Source organism: Stenella coeruleoalba, assembly GCF_951394435.1.
Source record: "Stenella coeruleoalba genome assembly, chromosome: 3".
Classification (NCBI taxonomy): domain Eukaryota; kingdom Metazoa; phylum Chordata; class Mammalia; order Artiodactyla; family Delphinidae; genus Stenella; species Stenella coeruleoalba.
In genome coordinates, this window is record NC_137148.1 from 141,919,248 (window position 1) to 141,944,697 (window position 25,450).

General features: G+C 35.5%; 1 protein-coding gene across 50 annotated transcripts in view; it reads left to right on the top strand.

Annotated features, from left to right (window-relative positions):
• The window catches only part of LOC307184329 (teneurin-2-like), a 2,867,364-nt gene that overhangs the window by 1,659,034 nt on the left and 1,182,880 nt on the right, over positions 1-25,450 (top strand). For 48 of the 50 annotated variants that reach the window (XM_079917763.1, XM_079917760.1, XM_079917746.1 and 45 more), the window contains one exon: positions 18,201-18,299. The exons of the other annotated variants lie outside the window; for them this stretch is intronic. The gene's annotated coding sequence lies outside the window, so the exon portion shown is untranslated. The remainder of the gene's footprint in view (positions 1-18,200; positions 18,300-25,450) is intronic. 50 annotated transcript variants of the gene reach the window in all.

Consider the following 25,450-nt stretch of genomic DNA (forward strand, 5'->3'; position numbering starts at 1 on the left):
GTGGATAGTTATGTGTAGGAAGTCAGGAAATCTGGTGGTTTGTAAATCTCTGCAACTTACCAGCTGTATGATATTGAGCAATCCTATAATATCACTGGGGCCCAGGTTACTTATATGCCTTTGAAGGCTTTTTCTGTTTGTTTTCGAAGAGATGATTACTAATGGTTCTTCTGGTTAAAATAATTCTATGACGTTTGTATACTTTATTTCTAAAATACATTACTTTCTTCAGTTCAAAACAAGTTGTCTCAAGATTGCCTTTAAAAAATAATTTCAGTGTGTACCGATTTCTGTCTTAGTCCTTCCAAGTTGCTATATCAAAAAATCCATAGACTGAGTAGCTTAAACAACAAGCATTATTTCTCACAGTTCTGGAGGCTGGGAAATACAAGATCAAGGGGCTGAAGATTCAGTCTCTGGTGAGAGCCCTCTTCCTGGTTAATAGATTGCCATCTTCTCACTGTGTCCTCACATGGTAGAAGGGGTAAGGGAGCCCTGTGTGATCTCTTTTATTAGGGCACTCATCCAATTCATGAGGAGCACACCCTCATGACCTAATCACCACCAAAGGCCCCACTTCCTATTACCATTATATTGTGGGTTAGGATTTCAACATATGAATTTCAGGATAGGGGGACATATACATTCAGTCCATAAAACAAATTTTTTCCATTTGTTTTTCAACAGATGATTACGAATAGTTCTTCCTGTTAAACAAATTATATGGCATTTATATATTTTATCCCTCAAGAAAAAGAAAAGAAAGCCCATACTTTATCTGAAGCATAGGTTGCTCCCAAGTCAACGTTTTGTGATAAAATGGCTGCAGACCTCATTTTGTAAATTTCTTCATCTCCTCAGCAATGTCAGTGCCTCCATGTGATGTCATTATTTTCCCCATCTTTCCCAAAGAATCATATTAATATTAACACCTGATTATCCCCCATTGAAGACCTGTGAAGAAAACCGGGTGAAAAGTTTGACAGTAACATTTATTTAATGTATTAGAATAAAATATTTTAATGAGTTCCCAGAAGCCAGAGATGAGGGGATTTTTCTTCCATTTATTTGCATGTATGCTCCAAATAATTTCTCCTTGTTTCTGATTTGGTGAGAAGTTTCACGTGTGAAATTTCAACTGAGCACAGCATGGTACTGTGGCAAACATCTTTGACATTGGCATTGAAAAATTGAGATTAGTTTTCAGTACTCTAAAAGAGCCCTCCTGTGACTCTGGAAATGTGCCATACAACTTTCTTCAGCAGAATGGATAGGTATCCATTAATTAGACATTATTATTAATGTCATGTTCAGCTGCACGCAAAAGGGCAGAGTACAGAAGGGAGGGCAGGCATGATGACTTTGATGATACATGGAAGCTTTCATGAATTACTTAAAGAAAATCCCTGCTTCTTACCCTGTTGCATACAATAATTAAGCGGTAATGAATAATTGTGAGAAAAGAAAAGAACATATATGGATTGGGTGTATTTCTTCTTTTTTAAAAAAAAATATTTTTGTTATTTTACAACAGTGGTGGGAAACCACTGAAAGGTTGCAGAGGTTTAGGGAATTACATGATTTGAAATGTGTTATGACCTTTCTTTACACCTATTTGAAGACTTCCTTCCTAGATTTCTCAGGGACCATATTGATATATTTCCTAACTCTAAACTCTGACACATGATCATGATGAAAAAAGGAGAAATTATCTTTGAGTATGATAACCTCAACATCTAAGTGTCTGTAACATACAAGGGTATATTATGAGTCTACAATGGGGATATTTCACCAAGTTAGGTGAATCATGTTGTGCTATTTGTAGTGGATTATCAAGTGGGCCTCTTTGGAACACATGTTGGGCGCCCTATAATAAGTGATCCATACAACAGACTTAACCTGCAGTTCTTAATTTGCAAAGAGCTTTCAGAGAATGGATACATTTAAATGAAGTCTGCAGGTATGATCATACTGGCATATTACATACTGTTGTGCATTATTTCTGCACTCAAGATCAAATATAAATATAAAACCTTTGGTGAAAAACAACAGATAAAGTCTTAATGTAGATGGAAGTAGTAGACACTCCTTCCAATACTAACACCTATCTGATAAACTAAGCTTTCTAATGATACACGTGCTAGCAGAGATGGTTCAATGAAATCTACTACAAGTGACTTTTGCAGTTTCACATGCATAAAGAAGTATGTGACCAATCCAGTAAAATCATGAAGGGAGTTGGTTTGCTTGTGATCAAATAATTAGGTTAAATTTTGAAAAATAAGTAATACACCAAATAAATAATTGATTACCATTAATATTTTTTATAAGAAATAAGTGGTCAAATTTACATATTTAGAACATTGCTTTAGTGAAAACATAATAATGGTTTGGGATTAACAGTCCCAATATTATGCTTTTCTGTTAATGGGTTGAGAACACTTGAAAATATGTACCTTCTTTGCACTTTTTCTGTGTATTCTTGTAATAATCCTAATCTGAAAAAATATGTATATAATATATAAATCAACATAAATATCCATAAATATATGTGTATATTTATGTTAGAAACTTTAGAGCAATGTGTTCCCTTGAAAGAATACCTAAGGAAGGCTGAGTATCCTTCGAGAGAGGATATATGCCAGATATATAATTTTTATTAAAGATATTCAGAAATGCACACTTTGTTTCTATGTAACCGAGCATGTGCATTCTCAGGCCGTCTATTTTTTTACTTGCATTATCCCCAGGTTACACTTCAGTACTTTTATTTTTAAACTTCTATGTGAAATTCAGTGGAAAAAAAAAAAATCTGAATCCCTACTTTTTAAAGTAATTCACAATTTATATGCAATTGTCTACATTATTTTAAGGCAGATTACGATTTACTAAAAACATTTTTGTCTCTGAACTAGAGTTTACATGTTAGGTCTGTTTTGCTGGGGCATGCTTTCTGAATAATTTCTGCCTGAATCAAGGAAGCAAGAGTCAGTGAGAGAAGGAATATAAAGTTCTTCCTAGCACATGGTGCATCCTTCATCAACATAGCTCTTACTGTGATCATCCACTAACATGCCCTTAGGCCCAGTTTTCTTTTGCCCATATGTGAAGTAGAAGGGGAAAGAAGTAGTAAAAAATGTGGTGGTGGCCATTTCCTATCTCCATCCCTCAGCTTTAAAGTTTGAAGGCTTTTATTGTTATTTCAAAGACAAATTTCTATCTTACTTAAGTAAAACTTTTTTTGCAAAGCAAGACTTAGTTCAATGGCTGTTGGAGTATTTTTTAAAAATCACATTAATGAACTCCAAATGCCTGAGGTTTTGGCTTCTTTGTTTTTACGTTGTTTGTGTATGTAACTAACTCAGGGTGACTGTTATGAGCAGCAACATTGAAGGGAAGGAAGGAGACTCCAGACCTCGAGAATTCAGCTCTACTTCTAACGTGCTGTGCAACATGTACAACTTACATAGCTTCTCTGATATTTACATCTGTCAAATGAGGGCATTTCTTCAAGGTCCAATTCCTTTAAATTTCAGTTTTCAAATTTGATGGTATAATCCCAGTTAGCTGTATACAGAAAAGATTTATACATTCCACAGCCTCAGTCTTCCCAATGCTGACTACTGTTAAGGAATGTGGCTAAAATCAGTAGATGATTCAAATTAAACATTAACATTAAAATAATTAATACCACTTACCTAATGGTAGTGTAATCAGTAAGGGATGTCTATTCAATAATAGTCATGTTGTGGGTAATCTGATGAAAAAATTGGTAAAACAAAAATACCTAAGTTTTAAATACATGTCAGCAAATTGTGGTTTACTTTATTGGTTAAACATCACTGAGCGTCATTGCTGCAATGTAATAAATTAATCTCAAAGGGTACACACCTCTCATTTTTACTTTCCTTGCATAGAAAAGACTTAAGGTCGTGATTGTCAATTGAAATTTACAAAAACAAACTGCTGCTTCTCTGCAAAGTTACTTTTATTCATTCTTTGCCAGAAAACTACAGTGTAGGGATAACAAAGACACAGGGATCTGTTAAATTATGCTGCTTTTTGTTTGTTTGTTTGTTTCATGGAATGAGTTATGTATATTCTGAGAATAGAAAACTCACAGCATGTAACCTTTTCAACTTTCCACAGATTAAAAAACATACTGCTTTGCTTTATTGCATTCTCCCTCAACAAGGGACATATTTCAGCGGAAAAGGGCAAACCAGGAAATTTACTCATGAAAACCAATTTATATAAGCATACGAATAGTATAACGATCCCCATAGTATGTCTGGTATTCATCTTGAGAACTCTTGGGAACACATAGTAATCCTCAGTGCAACTTCAATTGGGCCTGTGTTTTAGTATAGAAAGTGAATGAGGTCAGTCCTGGATTTATTATTATTATTATTTTCTCTCTGGCATCAAGTCAACCAGTGTGATAGCCTGTGAACTCTTTCAGCATTCTCTCTGAAAAATCAGAGTGTAACAGGGTGTCAGCATTACAGATCAGTGTGGGAGATTGAGCAGACCTGAATTAATAAAGGTCAAAATTGTCAACAGGAAGAGTGTCTGGTGGCATGTGAGGACTTGCACTTAAACAGCATTTGAAAGGCAAAAAGTAGCTCCAGAACAGAACCCAAGGCACCTGGACAAGCCAGGGATTTCCTGAGAATCATCTCAAATAAACACCTACTCTTAAATAATTTTAGAACATTCCCATTTCTTTTCCTCTCTATCCTTAAATGCTCAAAACCATCTCAGATCCCAGAGTGACCTAAGGGGTCACAGTGAGGGGAATGGCAGTTCTGACCCAGTCCCCACGTCTGCCTGTAAGAGGCGATGTCCTTGCTTGCCCCCCCTTCCCCGTTCAACTCTGCTTTTTTTTTTTTTTTTTCTCACAACCAATGATGTTTTCACAGAACTTTGTAGAAGCAAACTGTCCTTCCTCTGAATTGTGTAATTTGACCACTGATTCCTTTCTACCTATACCATTATCTTATCATTTTGTGTCAGTTCCATCTCTTAAGCAAACTAAGAAACTCAGAGGGGATATCTTGTATTTATCTTACATGCTCTAGAGTGTTAATTGAGTCCACATAGGTACTCAGAACATAGGGGAATATTTTACTTTGGTTGATAAGGAAATAAATTTAGTTATATTTCCAGGGAAAAATTAACATTTTTTAGCCTTTCCATCGATTGTATCCTTCAAAATCACAAGAGTGTCAGTGTTGTTTCAAAATAAATAAAACCATTTGGTACTTATACAGGAGTAATAAACATGTGGGATGTAAGATTTTCTGAAAGATTTGGATTTCTCTATAAAGTTTTCTTTTCCTCATTAGGGCTGTTTGCCAGATTCCTTGTCCCTTGATATTTTATTTAAGGAGCAGATCTAGATTCCCTTATAGTGGGAAATTTACCTCTGTGTTTCCAAATTCTGTCACTCTCTGGGTTCTTAGTTTTTTGAGAGTGTGTTTGTGTGTGTGTTGCCCTACTGGCACCTACTTTGTGATGCCCAAACAACTTCGAGATTATTTGAACTGAAAATAAAAATGACTATAAAGCTACTTAAGTTTTGTTTGAGAAGCATGTCAGTACATTTTATCTCTCTCCTCCACCCTCCAACTGTCTTTGAAATATTCAGCCTAGAAGTACCCAAATTCCTTCAGCCCTCCAAAATTTCATGTTTTGTCTTATAAAGGACGATTTACTAGTTTTCTTCAGTAAGAAATAGTTTATTTGGGAAGCCTAATATAGCCTAATATAGCAAATACCTTGTTGTCTGTTAGAGAAAAGCGTACTAATTAGCAAAAAGCATAAACTGAAATATGGTCTGTATATACTTACCAGATTGGTTTAATACTAGGGTCCTTTGCAACTTTCTTTTGTCTCAAGACTTTTATTCCTATGCGACAACATCCTGGTAAAAGTTATACAATCTCCTTTAACTGCCATTTGGAGGGGATAATTATTTTGTAAGACGGAATAGTCTGAAGATGCCATCTCAGTGACTTTAAATAAAATTGCAATCCAAAAGCTTCTTTATGATTTTCTTTTTTCTTTCTTAGCATATTAAGGTCTCAGGGGATGAAAATGTTAAAGCATGCTATCTCCCCTAACTTCTCTTTTAAGCTTTTATCTTATAGGTAATCATTATCTGAAGTTAAATGGGTTAAGTGATTTTTTTTAAATGGCATAAATTGTACTTTCTCTCATAAAGCACTTTTTGAAAGTTAGTTTCTTACAGTAAAGTCAGATAGTGTTGTTAGTAGCCGATTACTATGTGATCTGGTTTTAAAAAATGAGTAAATAATTCAGCTTTGTTCTTTATAAAATCCTACTCTTATATCCTCAAACAGTTATATATTAAAGAATATGAAATTTTTTAATAACATAAAAAACTAACACTTTCTACCATAATACAGTGCAATGTGAAGTATTAAAGAATGAAATTAGAAATTCTCTACAGCAATCTCCTCTTCTTTAAATAACATTTTTTCCTGATAAAAAATAAGATATCAGTGAGAAAATACTGAAAAACTTATGAAGAAGCACCATTCACAATCCTATCAATGTCAACATTTATAAAATACTTTGTTTTTTTATTTGCACACACAAATATGTGTGTTTATACTCCTGTATGTGTGTTCACACTTGTGTGTGTGTGTGTAAAATATTGGATTGCATTTTTTAAGATGGAAGATTACAGATTGCATATTCTGAAGCCTATTTTTATATTTAAAAAATAAGCTATGCAATTCTATTTGCATAGAATTGCAAAATTCTATGCAAATAGAATTTTGCCTAGAAATATTTTTATAAAAACAAAATTTCTTATAAAATTTTTTTTAAATTTTTTACAAATTTCATCAATTTTATAAAAATAAAACTTTTTATGATTGTGCAATATTTAGTATTTAATTTTTAAAATAACATTTGAGAGTACTTTCAGGTTATGTCTATTTTGCTATTATGTATAGCTCTTTTTTTTCTTTTTTACCCTATAGATTCCTTTTTTTGTAGATGAAATGTCAAGGTCTAAGTCAGGTACATTTTTACAATTTTTAATAAATACTGACATATTATACACCAGGAAGATTGATTCAAATCACACTGCCCCAGTGGTTTATGATTCTGTTTCATTGTTTATGTTCATATCTTTTTCTTAATATGTACTTATTTTTATATCATACATGCCATTTATATTTTGTTTATTAATTATTGCACCCATGTTTCTGTTGAGGTATTTATTGTTTTCCCATTGAAGCATAATATTACTATTTTCTTTAAGTGTTTTATGAGTATTTTTCTCCACTTTTGCAATTTTGTTTTAGTCAACTTACTAAATTAAAAAAAAAGTTAAGCTTTCTAATAATATCAATGAGCTTTTTAAACTGTTTTTTAAATTTTTTTCAAAATCATTTCTACCTATTCTGGTTACCTATAATGTGTGCATATAGTGTATGTGTTTGTGCAGTACGTGTATACATAAAAATATAGCTTTATAGACACAGAATGCCTTTAAATCCCATTTTCTTCCCTTCTTTCACTACTTTTTCCTTGGCTAACCCCCTCTCTCTTTTTTTGCCCTCATTATCATAGTTTAATGATAAAGCAAAATATAGAGGAAACTGAGAAAAAATATATTTCACATATTTTTTACTGCCCTCATGTTATAATGGGTGTGCTCACTATAAAATTGAATTGTATTTACTTTAAGTATTGAAAACAATCTTTAATGCACCCTAGTTAAGGTTGTTACATAAAGAAAAGGTAAAAAGAAAGAAATTTTAATACTAAAACATGTACCTCTCAATTTACTTAATCTAAAATACAATTATGAAATTAGAAATAAAAAGTATATAATAATCTTTTAAACCTGGTAGCTTATTCTATAAAGAGGTATTAGCAAGGATATACAAATGTTAGGAAAGATTGACCCATAGGGGTTAAAAATGAAATAATAGAGAAATTTACACAATGAAAAGTAGAAATGAAATTGACATCAATAATATAAAATTTAAAATAGTGATATAGAATGAACATATAATTAGACATTTTGTTTCTCACTTTTTGGTTTGCAAGAAAGATGGAATATTCAGTGTATCAGTTCTAAACCAACCCTCAGAACAAGCTGTCTTCCAACAGATAAAATATCCAAAAGAAATAATAAAATTAGGATTGATTATTTTAATAAATTTATTTTCACTGTTCTTTCTTTCTCCCCTTTCTAATATTTTGATCACTGAGTGTTACACTGACATAGATTCTAATTACTGAGTTGCAAGACACTGAAAAATCTTCAACTTTCTCTTTTTGTAACTTAGGAAATTGAGACAGTGCATGTATAACTTGCTTAAAACCACATTGCAAGTTGTGGAAAACTTCTTTTTTAACCATATATTAGGGGAAAAGAAAGACTTTTCAAGACAGCTCAATTAGTTGTCCAATTTTGGGCAGATATATAGCTTTTACAACAACTTGAACACAAAGTTTCCTTACATGTAAATAACACAATTAATATTATATATACTTCATTCTATACATAATTAACATAATTAACACAACATACTAACAATGTACAAAATTAACATAATAGGTTATTTATTTATTTAGAAAATATTTATGAGGCACTAATTACGTGTCAGACTTTGTGACTTATTAAAAAACTAGTCACAGGTATTTAGACAATCAAGTCAATGCAAACATATTTTCATCAAATTCACTATTTTTGGAAGTTACCATGTGTGTTAGTTTAGGTTCTCCAGAGAAACAGAACTAATAGGAGATATTATACAGTGACCCCTCAGTATCCTCAGGGAATCGGTTCCAGTACCCCTATGGATACCAAAATCTGAGAAGGCTCAAATCCCTTATATAAAATGGTATTTGCCTATAACCTAAGCACATCCTCCTACATACTTTAAATCATCTCTAGATTACTTATAATGCCTAATACAATGTAAATGATATTTAAACAGTTGTAAATACAATGTAAATGCTATGTAAATCGTTGTCAGCACAAAGCAAATTCAAAGTTTTCTCTTTGGAACTTTCTGGAAGTTTTTTGTTTTGTTTTGTTTTTTAACATTTTTGATCTGTGGTTAGTTGAATCCACTGATGCAGAACCTGGGGATATAGAGGGCTGACAATGATATTTACTATAAGGAATTGGCTCACACAATTATTGAGGTTGACAAGTCCAAAGATCTGCAGTCAGCAAGTTGGTGGCCCAGGAGAGCCTATGGTGTAGTTTCAGTCTGCAGGCTGGTAGGCTCGAGACACAGGAAGAGCTGAAGTTTCAGTTCAACTATGTAGGCAGGAGAAAACCATTGTCCCAGCTTGAAGGTAGTCAGGGATGAGGAATTTCTTTTTACTCATAGCAGTATCAACCTTTTTGTTCTATTCAGGCCTTCAACTGATTGGATAGAACCCACTCACATTATGGAGGACAAATTGCTTTACTCATTCTATTGATTTAAATGCTAAACTCATCTAAAAACACCCTCATAGACACACCCAAAATAATGTTTCAACAAATGTCTGGGCACCCTATGACCTGATCAAGTTGATACATAAAATTAATGATTACACCGTGTTTTCCTCAACGTTTTTCATTATGTCTACACAACCTTATACCAAGGATGCTATGAAAAGATATAAGCAAGAGTTAGATGGTGAAGCCTTGTGAAAAGGCATATTACCATTAACATCTTTTGAAACACAAAACTTGGTTATGTGATTACTGTATTACTGTAATAATTGGTTAATAAATTACTATAAAAAGTAGGAGAGTGATTGACAATAGAATGATCCCCTAATGACTGATATGGGTAGTAACGATCAAACTTATTGATTACTTGGGTCCTTAGGAAGCAAGTATGAATATGAATAAGAAACAGTTTTAAGGACACTGCACTCTATTGAAGAAATCAAAATAAGAGGGCACAACAGATGTAATTTGCTATAGTATGATGATAATCTTCAAGTCTTTAAAAGCTTCTGATCTCTGTACTTTAAGTGAAAAATTTAAAAGGACATAAACCAAAAGCTCAGTTGTGGAATGGGGCTATGAAATCTGCAGTGAGACAATATCTTTAACTGGATATTCTAGAGGGTTCCTGGAAAGGTTTCATCTTTTGCCAGGAAGCACACTCCTCTCCATCTTTATCTGAATATCTACAGAAAATTCCTCTTTCTGTACCAGGTGACCCAAGGCAACTGTGTGATAGAAAGTGTGCCTTCTTAGCCTTTAAACCAGCTTTCATTGTATTTCTCCCTACACCTTCAGGTGATCTATCCCTTCTGCATGCTCCTTTATCTTTTCCTGCTGCCAGGACAGGTTGTCATGGAATTCATTTATACTTTTCTTATTCCAGATAAATGCTACCAGCAGTTGCCAGGAACTACCTGCCATTAGAAATATCTCATTAGACTTGACAGTGAAAATCTCTCCTACGTGGCAAATGCTAGCTGGTAGACTGTATACTGATGAATCCATTTGAATCCATTTTCAGCCAGTGGGTGAACATGAATTAAGGAACTGGATAGTTCCTAAGAGCTGCCCATTGTATAACTCTCATTACTTTTTTATGGGCTAACCCAGCATGAAAATCATTCATTAGCAATGAACATATTTAATTGTTCTTTCCAGTTCATCCCTTTGTACATTTTAAATAGATTATCCTGGCTGGCTACACACCTGAAATCAAAAAGCAGATGCTGCCTCTAATTGGGAGACTCAGGTAGGGTAGTTAAAAAACAAAGAAACACACTTCTTTTTATGATTTTATGTCAACTTTTGATTGTGTCTGGAACATGATGAAATGAATTAATAAATTGCACACATGCATTCATAAATAAATTAATGGATGAATGAGTAAAAAATTACACTTCAATGCCCATATTTATTACTAAAAGAAAGAGAACAAAGAAAGGTGATGATATATTTAAAAGGAGGAGTGACTTGTGACTGCAAACAAGCAATTGCGGAAAGAAAACTGGAATCTCAGATTTCTACACTTATTTGAGGCATAGTGGGCAGTCAGTGAAAAATTATAACTCATTTGTTGCCCCTATCAGGAAGGAAGGAAAGAAGAAAGAGAGGAAAAGAAGGAAGGAGGAAAAGAGGAAGTGGAGGAAAGAATAAAGAATTCATGAAGATTGAAAAAGGCTGTAAAATTCTGAAAGTTCTACAAACAGAAATATAAATAGAGAGAAAGTTCTTGTAAACTCATGCAGTATTCAGTATATTGGAATGCTTTACATATTTTGCTGACAAACATTTGAATTATTGTCAGATTATTTTAGGGATATTTGAACTTCAAGTTTACAACCTTGACATGGCTATAATGGAAAGAATTTAAACTTCTTTTGGGTTACTCATTAGTGCTTATGCATTAATTTAAAAATATCATCAGTTTCTGTTCTAATGTCAGATATGCTTCTTGAACAAGTTATCTTTAAAGGTACTATTATTTTTCTATTATCCTAATTAACAATAAACAAACCATGGTTCACAAATAAGAACAAAAACTACTTTTAAAAAATATTCCACATTATGAATGGAGGAAATTAATGTAATCACATTTTATGCTCAGCTACTTTGGCAGTAAAATTTTAGCTTGACAGAAAGTGTTCAAAGTACTTGAAAACCATGTAGTGATAAGTATAGCAAAAATCTGCGTGATGAGTACAGTTGGGTAATCAGTAGTTAAATGAAATTTCGTCAGCTCGTATCACCAAGTTTTCTTCTCTACGGGGGAAAAAAAAAGCTTCCTTTTTAACATTGGGGAAAAGACCCTGTAATAGATGAAAAATTGAATCAACTGAACCCCAAATTTATTATTTGAAGCATATAACAGAAGTTCTAATACTTAGACACAGAAGGCTGCCGGTAAAGCATCTTCTGTTAGCCTCAGGCTTGCATAAATGGCAGCTGATCAGCATATAGTACTCTTGAGGGAGGGAATTAATATGAGCAAGATCAACAGATTTGAGGAAGTAGAGTTCCTCAAGCTGACGAACAAAAGATACACAATATTTCAATAGGTTTTCAAGTATGTGTGAGGTTATTTAGCAAAAAGTAATAAACATTTTTTCATCGACTCACTTGGATAAAAAAAGAAAGAGCAGAAATGATAAAAAATAGAATTTCGATTAGATAAGGAACAAATGTCTGTAGTAACTGTTACATGCACCTTTCACTTAGCATTTATTTGAGACTTGAAGTTGTTAATTTTATTCTTGTGACAGTTTTCATTACCTCAGTTAGGTTGTAAGCTCTTTGAGGCTTGAGGTATTGTTTGTGTGTGTGTTTTGCGGGCAGGGGAGAATAGTGGGTAGATGTATCTTGATTATAAAATATGTTAAGTAGAAATAACTTTTTATTTTGGCATTGAGCAATTTCAAGATTCAAAACATTTCTGGTTTTGGATATATTTTGGATTTACTTTTTGCTTGGGGTAATTTTAAACTTAATATCACCAAAATAGTACAAAGAATATCTGTAAACCTTTCATCTAAATCTGCCTATTCTTAATATTTTATTTCATTTGCTTTATCATTTATGTTCTCTCTTTCTCTGTCTCATACCCTCTTTATATATGTGTATAGAGAGAATTATTTTTTTCTATATCATTTGAATGTAAATTTTATACATCATAAATTCTTCAGCACAGGATTTCCAGAGATTAGGGATATTCTCTTATATAACCACATTACTGTTGTCAGCTTCATAGATCTACATGTATACAATACCTTTGTCTAAACTACTATCCACCTTCAATTTGGTCAGTGATCCAATATCCTTTATAGCAATTTTTTTCTCTACCAGTACAGGATCTAGTTTAGGTTCTGGTATTACATTTACTAGTCATGTATATTTAGTCCCTCAATCTGGATCACTTACATATTCTTTCTTTGTCTTTAATGACATTGACATTTTTGGAAAAATATCCTCCCACCTTTTTAAAAATAGAATATTTCTCATTGCATGTTGGTTTGATATTTGCTTGTCGACTAGATTGTGCTTATGCATTGTCACTTGTATACTGCTTAGTCGATAGATCTTGTCCTTCATTTGGAGCCACACAGTGTCCATCTGTCCTCATCAATGGTGTTAATTTTAACATCTGGTCAAGGTGTTGCCCATTTCTCCTTTCTCTGTTGTATAATTATTGTTTTTTTCTTTTCTCTTACTTTCCTTCTCTTCTTCGTACATTCAGTTATTATAAACAAAACTACTAAAAAGAATTTAGGATCTGTTTGTGTTCTGCCATTCCACCCTACAGCCCACTCTGCCCAAGGGTAAGGGTATATAGCTAAATGCTCTCTTCACAAGTACTTAGATTAGTTTTTCTCAGTTATAGGGTTCACTTGACATATGATTTTAGGGTTCACTTGACATATGATTAGACTCATTTGTTTCAGTTTGCTTGCAGTTTTTTCCCTTCCCATTCTTATTAATGTAGTTAATATTTTAAAATATGTAGGATATTAACATGCTTAAAAAGTCATAACTGTACATAATGGTATACTCAGAGGAGTGTCACTCTTTCTCTTTTCCCTTCCTCCACCTCACCCAGTGTAGTTAAACAACTTCACTTTCTCCGGTTTGTGCTTCTTGTGGTTGCTTGTAATGATAAGCAAGTGAATGTATATTTTCTTATTTTCTGTTCTTTTTTATACAATATATAGCATTACATGTATCTTGTTTTACACTCTGCTGTTTCACTTAAGAGTCTGTCTTGTTAATAGTGTCCTTCCTCATTCTTTTTCACAGCAGCATAGCACTCCACAAATTCACCCACTCTCCTATGCTTGGAGACTGAGGTAGTGTCCAATATTTTGCAATTACAAATAATGCTTCAGTGAATCACCTTATTCATATGCATATTATTACTGCATTTTTGTATTTTGGAGGTATATCTTCAGGGTAAGTTCCTGGAAGTAGGACTACTAGATTGAGAGGTTAAGTGCAGTGTAGTTTGATAGAATATTTTTTTCTTTTCATTTTTTTATTGGAGTAAAATTGCTGGACAATGTTGTGTTAGTTTCTGCTGCACAACAAAGTGAATCAGCTATATGTATACCTATATCCCCTCCCTCTTGGACCTCCCGCCCCTCCTTCCCCCCTGCATCTAGGTCATCACAGAGCACCGAGCTGAGCTCCCTGTGCTGTACAGCAGGTTCCCACTAGCTATCTATTTCACACATGGTAGCGTATTTATGTCAAACCTAATCTCCCAGTTCGTCCCATCCTCGCCTTACCCCGCTGTGTCCACATGTCCATTCTCTACGTCTATGTCTCTATTCCTGCCCTAGGGTTGTGCGTTTTACATTCCCACCAGGAATGTCTGAGATTGCTTCTCTACAGGCTCTCCAACACAGTGGGAATTGTCAAGCTTTTGAATTTTTGCCAATCTGATAGTTTAGAAATGGTATCTCAGAGCAGTTTTAATTACACTTCTGATCGAGAATGAAGATATCTTTTCATATGTTTAGAGAACGCTTTCAGATCTCTTTTTTATGGATTGTCTGTGCAGGACATGTCTTTAAAAATATCAGATTATTGATTTAGGAGTGCTTCATCCCTAACTCAAGGACAAATACAGAAAATAGGCACACATTTAATAAACAAGAAGCCAGAAATTAGGATGACAACAGGACCTCATTCCCTCAGAGACTCTAAGGAGACTCCACTTCTTCTCACTTCCAGCTTCTGGTGGTTGCTAGTATTCCCTGGCTTGGGACCACATCACTCCAATCTCTGACTCCATCCCAAATTGTCTGTTCCACTTCTGTGTGTGTGATCTCCCCCTGCCTCTCTCTTATAAGGACTTGTGAGAGCATTTAGGTCCCACCCGTAAAATCCAGGATAATCCTCTCCTCTAAACATTCTTAATTTAACTGCATCTTTTGTTATACAAGATAATACTTACTGTTTTGCCATATATGGTAATATTCACAGTTTCCAAGGATTAGAACATGAACATGTGTTTTGGGAGACACCAATAAGCCCAACATGTATGGATAATCTTAAATAATATAAAGAAGAAGGAGGAGATGGGGTTTTTGGTATCAAATATGCTCTGGGTATTTGGAGGGAAGGAATTGTGGGAAACAGGACACAGTTACTCTCTTGTATGTCACTCTCACCATTGTCTGGAAGAGAAGAGTACCTAGACTATCAGAGCATCCAGCTGAATGAGATTTAGTAATTGTTTCTGTGCTTTAACTGGCTTAATCTTTTTGTTGTAATGTGCCCTAATAGCAGAAACTTCATTATAAATTCATTTAAAAAAAATAAAAGAATCCATCTGAGGACGTCTGGATTATACAGTAAGCACTTTTGAAAAGGAGGAACAACGCACTTTAAAAACTTGAAGCTTCTAATGAGCTTAATTTGTGACCTTGGCAACAATAGCAAACGTGTGATTGTAAAGCTTTCTAGAAGGGTGAGATCACAGTACTTCAGGCTTGATGATTCAGCTGAAGACACAATTCAGAAATGATGTCATTAAGACTGAACATGTGTTTGAACCACCTTGTACTTATTGCTGTTTTTCTACACAGTTGATCTTAAAAGTCCACCTTTAAATGTCATTGTAAAGGAGAAATGTCATTTCTCCTTTGTTTGGGGATCAGGTCATACGATTGGTAAATATGATTGCCTTGAATATTTTCATAATGCCTGTCCATCAGAAAGTTTTGTCTAGTACTACATATTGTGATTTCAACAAGATGTTGTTAGCCATATAGAGATTAATATCACATTTTACAGTATATGCTACAGGCATTTGGGATACATCGATGAATCATTGAATCTTAGAGTTGTCAGGGAATTTAGAGATAAACGAATACAACCACTCATTTGATTTGATGCTTGAATAGTTTTTCCTACACTCTACTAAGAGGGCAGCTACATATTGTTGGAATACGTCTAGTTTCAGGGAACTTACTACCTTTCAGAAGAACCCATTTTATTTTAATGGTCCTGCATTAAGAAAAAGTCATCCTACATAAAACATTAAGTTAAATATTTCCTTACATACCTTGCAGACAGATCATTTACCTTTTCTAGTCACCTCTTTTCCAAGCTGACGATCCTGAGGGGCTTCTACAGTTCCTAATGGGTCCCTGTTTCAAGTTATCATTTCAGACCTTGTCTAAACCTATGGATATTGCCAATGCCTCTAAGTCTTTAGTAACATTGACTGCAAAGAATTTGTGTTTCCATGTTAGATGAAAGTGTGAAGAAACTATAAAATAAAAGAGTGGGAGGGATTTATGGGTTGGGGGCTTTGGCTGGTGCTTTGGGCTTGAAAGGTCTGTGGAATTCCTTAAGATCTTGGACTATTGGTATGTATTTTGCTTAAGTCAGACAAGGAGTCTGTATTATAGAAACTATAAAAATTCAGAAGTGTCTCACGGAAATGAAGCTTAGGAATGTAGCCAGCCTTCAGAAAGGAATTAGAACAAGGATCTGTAGAGCTTTAAAACATCCATAAAGTTTGTCCATTCATCCCTTTTTTCTTTTTCTTTCTCGCTCTTTATCAGTATCCATCTTATATCTTATTTCCTCTATAGACCTTTGGTTTGCTTTATCCTTTTTCTCTCTCTGCAGACTGGCTTATGCAACATTCCTGGCTATCAGTTTTACATGTTTTCTTTAAGATTTTCTCACATCAACCAACTGTCCTTAGTTAGAATTCCAAATCTAAGAAGAGATAAGCCACCTGTCCCAACACAGTTTAGAGCAAGTATTCTCCCCCACTAACCAGTTGGAGCTGAGATCCTAGGGACATGGGGTGATGTTTTTCAACAGCACTCCTGGAAGCTCACGCCTAGATCAGAATCAGACAATTTCAGGAGAAAGCAGATGGCTCTAGACCAGGGCAGACAATCCTCCAAATGTCTACCACAGGGAAGGGCAACTTTAAGTTTCCTGGAGTTTGAGAAAACAAATTTCTGTAGGAGGTAACTATGTTAGAGACTGAGGATACAAAAGCAACCCCTGCGTTGTTTAAGGCTTATTTTAAGCTATTGAAAAAGTGAGAAAGGACATTTAACTTTCTTTTCTTGTCTGCATCAGTTTGGAAAGGGATTCAGAGCAGAACAAGTTTCCAAAAATAAATTGTGTTTTAACTTTTATGAATCTAGTTTGGTGAACTTAGGAAAGGACGGAACCTCAACACATAAATGTCTTAATACATTCCAAGAGTAGATTTGTTTTGTAGGATATTAACAATTAGGTAATTAGGTTGCATTTTTTCCCTATATTTATCATATTTCACTAAATTTTAGGTCTTTTACTGTTAAGTTATATCACAACCTACCTATACTTACCCAGTATTCCTCTGCACAGGGCTTGACATTTATCCTGATTGAATTCATGACTTGGCATAGCATTCCAGGTTAACATGACTTTTCTGGATTCTGATTTAGTAATCCAATATGGTAGTTATCCCTTCAGCTTCATGTCAACTGAATATATGATTACATGTCATCAGGTAGTGATGAGGCATTGAAAATAAGGAAGCAACTGTAGTAAAATTATCCTTTGACAGGGTCTTAGTAATCTGTATTCTGATTTCAAGTATGCTATCTATTGCATGAATTTGGGTAAGCCATTTAATTGCATGATGTTCTATCATGCGTAAATGGGGTAATAAACAGTTTAGTAATTATACATGGAAATAGCAGCTAAGAAGTGGGCAACTGATTGAAGTTCTTTATAAATTGGTAACATCATTGAACATCTCTACTCTTATGTATCAGGAAGTACCAGATGGGATGAATTGCTACAGTTCTTGCCGCAGGGCAGCCTCATCTGAAGGGCCAGTTGAATTTGTCTTTGCAGCTTAAAGAGGATATGAAGTTGCAGCTGTGAAGCACACCTTCACTGGAAAGGCAATTTCCTCTGTACCTAGCATCAAATGTATTTCAGGTGTCAGATGGTGCCTTTAAGGCACTAGTCAGTACATGCATCAAGCCTGTTAAAAGTGATGCCAGTTAAAGGAATTACATTACTTTGATTCTGAGACAGCTCTACTGATTGCAAGGTGGCTTCTATAGTGAATACATGCTGTTTTAACTTGTGCAGCAACCCCATATCTTTCCTTATGTTTTTTTTAAACGGTACCCTTATTTCCCTTCAGGTAACCGCTGCTTTTCCATCTCATTTCATGTAGGACCAAACTATTGTCCCAAAGGACATGACACCCTTGACCAAATAGGAACACGCCCTCACTGACCACAGCAAGAAAGTGAGAGACAAGCGTACAACTCAGGTTAGTTCAACCAGACTTCTCCAGATAATTTAAATATTGAGTAGAATGACAAAGACAAAACCAATTGATACCGAGTTATTAGTTCTTGCATTAGCTCCTGGATACTGTCGCTTGTTTCTCTCCTTCTCAAGGCCTAGATATTCAACTTTTCTCTTAAAATCTCCAAGCCTCTTTACCCATTTCCAATACCGTCTTACTTAAGTAGGCTCATGCTTGTTTTTGTTGCTTGCAACTAAATAACTAAAACTGATATATTCCATGATTTTAGGAAATGAAGAAATAAGCGTTACAAAAATCAAGAGAATGCAACACCTAGATGGCCTAAGGGACTCTTGCTGAGTTGGAGTCCCCGTGAGTTCTGTGCTTTTCCCATTTATGCCAGGAACACACAGTATCAGCCCACTGCTCCCATGGTTCCTCGCCGGGGCTCGTCACATAAGCCTCACTTTGTATCCATCCACACCGTACCCCTGCACATCCAGTATCAGCCCAGATCAGGCTTTCTCCTGAGCACTGGTTTAGAATTGAAATGATTTCCCTGATCCTAGCTTAGCCCCTGCTTCCTTTTGTTACCGAAAGTGGAGTCCAGCTGCTCACGGCTCAGAAGACAAGTACTTGTGAGACAAGGTTGGTGGAAAGGAAAGTTTGCTTTATTGTTGAGGTCAGCAACCTGGTGGTGGGGAGGGCAGGCTCATGTCCAAAGGCCAACTCCCCCGTTGACAGTCAGTGGGCAAGAGCTTTTATAGGCGGAGGGAGGGGGCTACATGCAGAAACAGCACAGTCAGCTCTGACAGTCATCTTGAAATTGGTCATGCAGTGGTCTGATCAGCATCCTCTTGATTGCTTTAAGTACAGTTAATCTTCAGTTCCAGAATTGGTTTGTTCCCATTTCTTTGAGGCCAGTTCTCAGAATTGTGGCAGCTTATGTCATGATTACAGTCTGTTCATCATGTAGATAACTTCTTCTATCCAGTGGGGGTTTCAGTATCAACAAGACAGTTCAAATGATATGGCTCAGAATATTATCTATAGCCCTAGTGGAGGAACTAAAGGTCCTTGACTTTGTTTAGTGACTAAACTATTATTATTTTTGTCTGTTGACTGCTTTCCTTTGCTTCTGCATTTGCTCACTTCTCTGATTAAACTTATTCTTCGGCTAAAGTTTTTCCACACACCGAAGGCAGGTAGAAGACATGGGGTTGGGGGGAAGGACCATAGGGTCCTGCTCCGTTTCACTTTGGCCAAATTCTTTCCAAATCTCAAACTCATTATTAAAATAAAATTTGACATGTTCTCTGTGAATCTATGAGGGTTCCTAATATTATAAAGATACTTAGTATTTGTTAGAGAAATTTGATCACAGAAAAAATTTTCTTAATGTAACTATAGCAAAAGTTCCTTAGCATTGCCTAGCCCTGTATGGCATTGAGAAATACATTAGTTATCCATCACTGCATAACATGTTACTCCAAAACTCATTGGGTTGAAACAGCAACACATCATCTCACAGTTTCTGTAGGTGTGGAATATGGCCAGAGCTTAGCTGGGTCCTATGCTTCAGAATCTCTCAAAAGCTGTAGTCAAAATGTCTGCAGTATCTGTGGTCTCATTTCAAGGCTCAACTGGGGAAGGATCTACTTCCAAAGTCACTTATATGGTTGTCTGCACGATTCAATTTCCCAAAGGACTTTGAACTGAGGGCAAGTTCCTCATTGGCTGTTGGCTTCTTGACTTGTTGGCCTCTCCATATGGCATCTGGCTTCATCAGAGTAGGCAAGTCAGAGGAAGGGAGAGACAGAGGATGAGCAAGATGGAAGTTATAGTCTTTTATAAGTTAATCTTGGAAGGGATATCCCTTCACATTTTGCATGCTCTGCTTGTTAGAAGCAAGTCAAGTAGCCTGGCCCACATTCAAGAAGAGATGATTTCACAAGGTTATGAATACCAGGAGTGAGGTCAGGTCAGAATCTGCTTCCATAGGCTTGACCATTTTTTGTTCATTTATCAATATCATACAGTAGCTTAATCACCAAATCACCTTACACTGACAGTGGTAAGGCAGGAAACAACATAGCATTCACTTTACAGTGCCCTCATAATTCTGTATTTTACAATAGCACCTCTATGCTTGTTGAAAGAAACTTGACATACATTTCATATTGAAATCATCTCATTGCCACTTTTAGTTTCCCTGTAGTGTGTTCCTTTAAAACTCTTAGTGCTACATACTGAAGTAATCATGATACAATGTGCTTTAGACATGTTAGAGAAGAGATTTCCGTTTGGTTATGGTGAGATATTGCACAAGGTTCACACTGACAATCAGCTGATCGGTCACGGTCCTCTGTCAGGGAAGATGTAAATGCAGTTAACTTGATTCTGTTGGGATGTCAGTGACTCTAGGGCTCACAGTTTTGCTAAGCAGTTGAACATACAGAAGAATTTCCACATTTTTTTCCCCATGCACTATATAGCCGGTCTTTTTCTTTTCTATCATCATTTTTTTAGGATATTATCTTAATACAACAGTTCTCAGTTCCTCTTAAATCCAATTGTTATATGTCTGATTGCAGAAAGTTAATTGATTGGGTGGTGTGACTGTGTGTGTTTCCTGAATCTTTGTCTGCTTCGTCATGCATAAATCTAAGAATTTCATATTTTGGCAGTTTTTATTTCTAATTATGCTTGTCATTGTTATCGTCAGTGGCCCAGTATATAAATATTTCACATATACTATGCTTTTATAATGATAGAAATGGAAGAGAAAACTTAAAATTTGAATCAATATCCAACTGAGTCATATATAGAATACAAGCATGAAAATAACTCTGTGATGGAAAAGAGAATGGGCATTCTGATTAATTGAACTTTCTAGTTAAAAGAAACCAGTATTAGAAGTTATCTAGAGGATGTAGTAAATGTTTTCCATTATATCTAGAATTTTCACACTATAGCAATATAAGTTATGAAGCCAGGATATTTTAGAGAAGCTGCTGACATACATATTGTAATTAACATTTTTATTAATTCATACTTGTATTATTCACTCATTTAATACACAGTTGTGGACTCTACTATCTGCAAAAGATACCATACTCAGTGCTGATGAGCGTGAATAACACATAGTCCTTGTACTTTAGAAATTCACAGTTTATTTAGATAAAACAAATGTAAATAAACATTTATATTATCTTATACAAAATAGTGATAACAGAAGAATGTACATGTTTTGGAAATTGTTTGGCGCCCAAGTTCTTAAACTTGTGTATTTCATTAATCACAAAACTTGTTAAAATAAAATTCCTGTGGGGTTCAAATAGACTTATTTTGGTAACTATATGCTTGGAAAAACAATATATTATCACAATCAAATCATAAAATGTAGGTCATTTTTAACACCAAAAACATAAGAAGGACATGATGTTAGTACGTTGAAATATATTCCGTGCAAAGAGAAGCAACTATATTAATTTTCTATTTCTCTTAGCAACGGAATTAGTTACCTATTAATATTTCTGCTTGACAAATTACTTCTAAACCTAGAGGCTTAAACAACTAAGATGTTTCAGCTAAACAACTAAGATGTTTCAACTAAACAACTAAACTCTCTCCCAAAGTTTCTGAAGGTCAGGAACCTTGATGCAGCTAAGCTGGGAACCGCAGGCTCTGGGTCTGCACAAGGCTGTAATGGAGGTGTCACTGAGGTTGCAGTAAGTTCAAGGCTCAACTAGAGGAAGATTTGCTTCCAAGCCACTCATGTGACTGCTAGCAGGTCTTGGGTCCCAATCGGCTGGTTGGCTGGAGGCTTCCCTTCCTTCCTGCCCGTTGGTGCCTCCACTTAGTGTAAAATGCAGCATGGCAGCTGGTTTTCCTCAGAGTGAGTGAGCAAGAAGACAGGTGTCAAATGGAAGCCGGAGTCTCTCATAGCCTAATCTCAAAAGTGACAGCCCTGGGCTTCCCTGCTGGCGCAGTGGTTGGGAGTCCGCCTGCCGATGCAGGGGACACGGGTTCGTGACCCGGTCTGGGAAGATCCCACATGCCGCGGAGCGGCTGGGCCCGTGAGCCATGGCCGCTGAGCCTGCGCGTCCGGAGCCTGTTGCTCTGCAATGGGAGAGGCCACAGCGGTGAGAGGCCCGCGTACCGCAAAAAAAAAAAAAAAAAAAAAAAAAAGTGGCAGCCCAGTACTTTTTTTAAGTACTTCCTACTTGTTGGAAGTGAGATGCTAGGTGTTCCAGCCCACACTCCAGGGAATGAGTATCAATAAGTGGGGATCTATGGGCCATCTTAGAGGCTGCCTATCACAGAAACCATACATCAGTCTTTTTCATGTTGTATTGCACCTCGTGTTGATGAATCTCCATGATAACTAAAAGGAGAAAAAAGAAAGGAAAGGGATCCCAAACGTAATGGTTAACAGTGTATTCTTACTTTTTAAAAAGGGGTTGTTAGAGTATCTGTTAGATAGAAAAAATATGAGCAAAAGCTACTAGGTAATACAATGGCAAGAGATACCAATTGGGATGGAGGTGAAGGGGTAGATACAGAGTCAGAGCAAATAGCCCTGCACAGGTGCTGCTGACCCTTATGCACCATGCTGAGGAGCTGAGGTTTATTTTGCAAGAAGTGTTTCAGAAGACCCTAGGGTGTCTAAAGTCTTCTTGTCATTTTTATGAATATAATGTTTGTAAAATTGTGAGATAATAGAAAGTTGCTTTCATAAAACAACATCAGTAGAGTTGTTTAGAAGTTGCATATGTATGTCACTCAATGGCTAGATTCCCGTAAAGACTGAATCATTTAAAATTAAGTTTCTGATTAAAAGTAAGAACAAATCAGAGCCCTTTTCTAATAATATTTTTGGAGAAAAGCAAGCATGTCTTTTGAAAAATATTTTGCCATACCACATCAATAAGAAATGTTTAAGGGGAAAAAGGTGAAGCATATTAAAATAAGCTTAGCCTTCTATCATTAGCAAAATTGATCTCCACCCCCTCTGTTATGAGAATTTTTTATAAGAAATCTTGGTGGCCATCAGTAAAAGTTCATTCTCAGCAAAGGCATTGTCACATATTGTTTTAATGGTGTTCTTATTAAAGGGCATCCGATATCAACAGACATCAGTGAAGTGTCACTCTTTAAAATGTCTGAGAAACTCCATTTGGTTCCACTGGTGATCCTTTTTATGGCTTCTTCAGTGATGCCGTAAAATGCACATGTGATTAACCTCTCATGCATGTGTGTGCATACACACACACACACACACACACACACACGTGAATGTACGTGTCCACACATATACATTGAGGGAAATACAACTCCATAAAGTATAACTTTAAAATACTTCAATACATCATCAGTAGGAAGGTAGATTCTGGCCTGCAAATCGCTATATTGCATTTTGCTATAAATATCGTCATATCATCTTCAAATGGATGCCCAGGGGCACTTTTGAATATGCTTCTTGCTTGTGATATAAAAACATGTGGCAAGCAGTTTAAATATTAATCCAAACATATAAGTGTTCCATTTAAATTTTTATTGTTTTCATCATATAACTAGTTTACTTTGTTTCATATTTTGAAGGCACAAAACTAAGATACCATTTCTTTGTAAACCCTGGATTATCAGGTATCATTCTCTCTGCTCTGGATCCCTCAGTCCTAAAAAGATCAAGAACTTCTGGGAGTGTACTCAATCCAAATGGTCAGCCTTCCTGGTTACAATTGCCTTTTAATATGAAAACTAGAAAATCCAATGTCTCTCCTGGTTGATTCTCTTCTCCACTGCTGTTACTCCTGTCCCTAACAATGAGGCATCCTTGTAGAAAACCCATAGTTCCTCATTGTTTACAGCCAACTTGAAGGACTGTGGGAGTGCCTGAGTTATGTTGCCCCTACTAAACTCTCATAGTTTCTCCAGGACAGAAGATGAGGACATCTCCCTCTCCCTCCCTCCCTCCCTCCCTCTCTCTCCCTCTCTCTCTCTATGGACGTTAGTCCGTCCAAATCTGGGCTCTCTTTATAACAGTTCAAGCATATATTCTTAGATTTCTTCCAACAGCATATGCGTAGTGCAGAGGTGCTGTCGCCACTCAGAGAAATGGATAAAGAAGATGTGGTACATATATACAATGGAATATTACTCACCATAAAAAAGAATGAAATAATGTCACTTGCAGCAACATGGATGGGCCTAGAGATTGTCATATTAAGTGAAGTAAGTCAGATAGAGAAAGACAAATATCATATGATATCACTTTTATGTGGAACCTAAAAAAAAAGTACAAATGAACTTATTTACAAAGCAGAAGTATAGTCACAGATGTAGAAAACAAGCTTATGGTTACCAGGAGGGAAGTTGGGAGATTCAGATTGACATATACACACTACTATATATAAAATAGATAATTAATAAGGACCTACTGTATAGCACAGGGAAGTCTTCTCAGTACTCTGTAATGACTTATATGGGAAAATAATCTAAAAAAGAGTGGATATATGTATATGCATACCTGATTCACTTTGCTGTACAGCAGAAACTAACACAACATTGCAAGCCAGGAGGGGTCTATGATGAATTGAAGAGCAGTTGACCCAACCTAGATCATTGTTACTGTGTAAGAATAAGGGCTCAAGTATGCCATTAGATTTTTTAAAGAGGAACCAGAAATGCTGATTTTTGTGCGAAATCTTATGCCTTAAATGTTGACAGCTAACTTATATACTAAGTAACTATATGGGAGTAAACTGAAACGTATCTCTCATACAAACATGACCAACAAATTTTAAAAACATACAGCGGACTTCAGATAGGACCTACCCATTTTGAGGGTGAACCTTAAGAAGAAAGTCAGTTTTTCTATTTTTTTCTCTAAAAGTTATCCTTGAATTTTACACAAATTGATTATAACTTTTACCAACAACATCAGTGGTTATAGATAGGGGAAGCCATTGTCAAACATTGTTACATCCTCTCCTTAGAAAAATGGATTTCTATCCTGTTGGCATTTTACAGAACAGTTTTTCTACCTTTACTTATATAAGTAGCTGACAATTTGTATCTCACAGAATGCCCTGTTACAATAACTTCATTAGAAAATGCATTAAATAATCAAACATAAAACCAGAGATAGGTATACTTCAGGCAAAGAT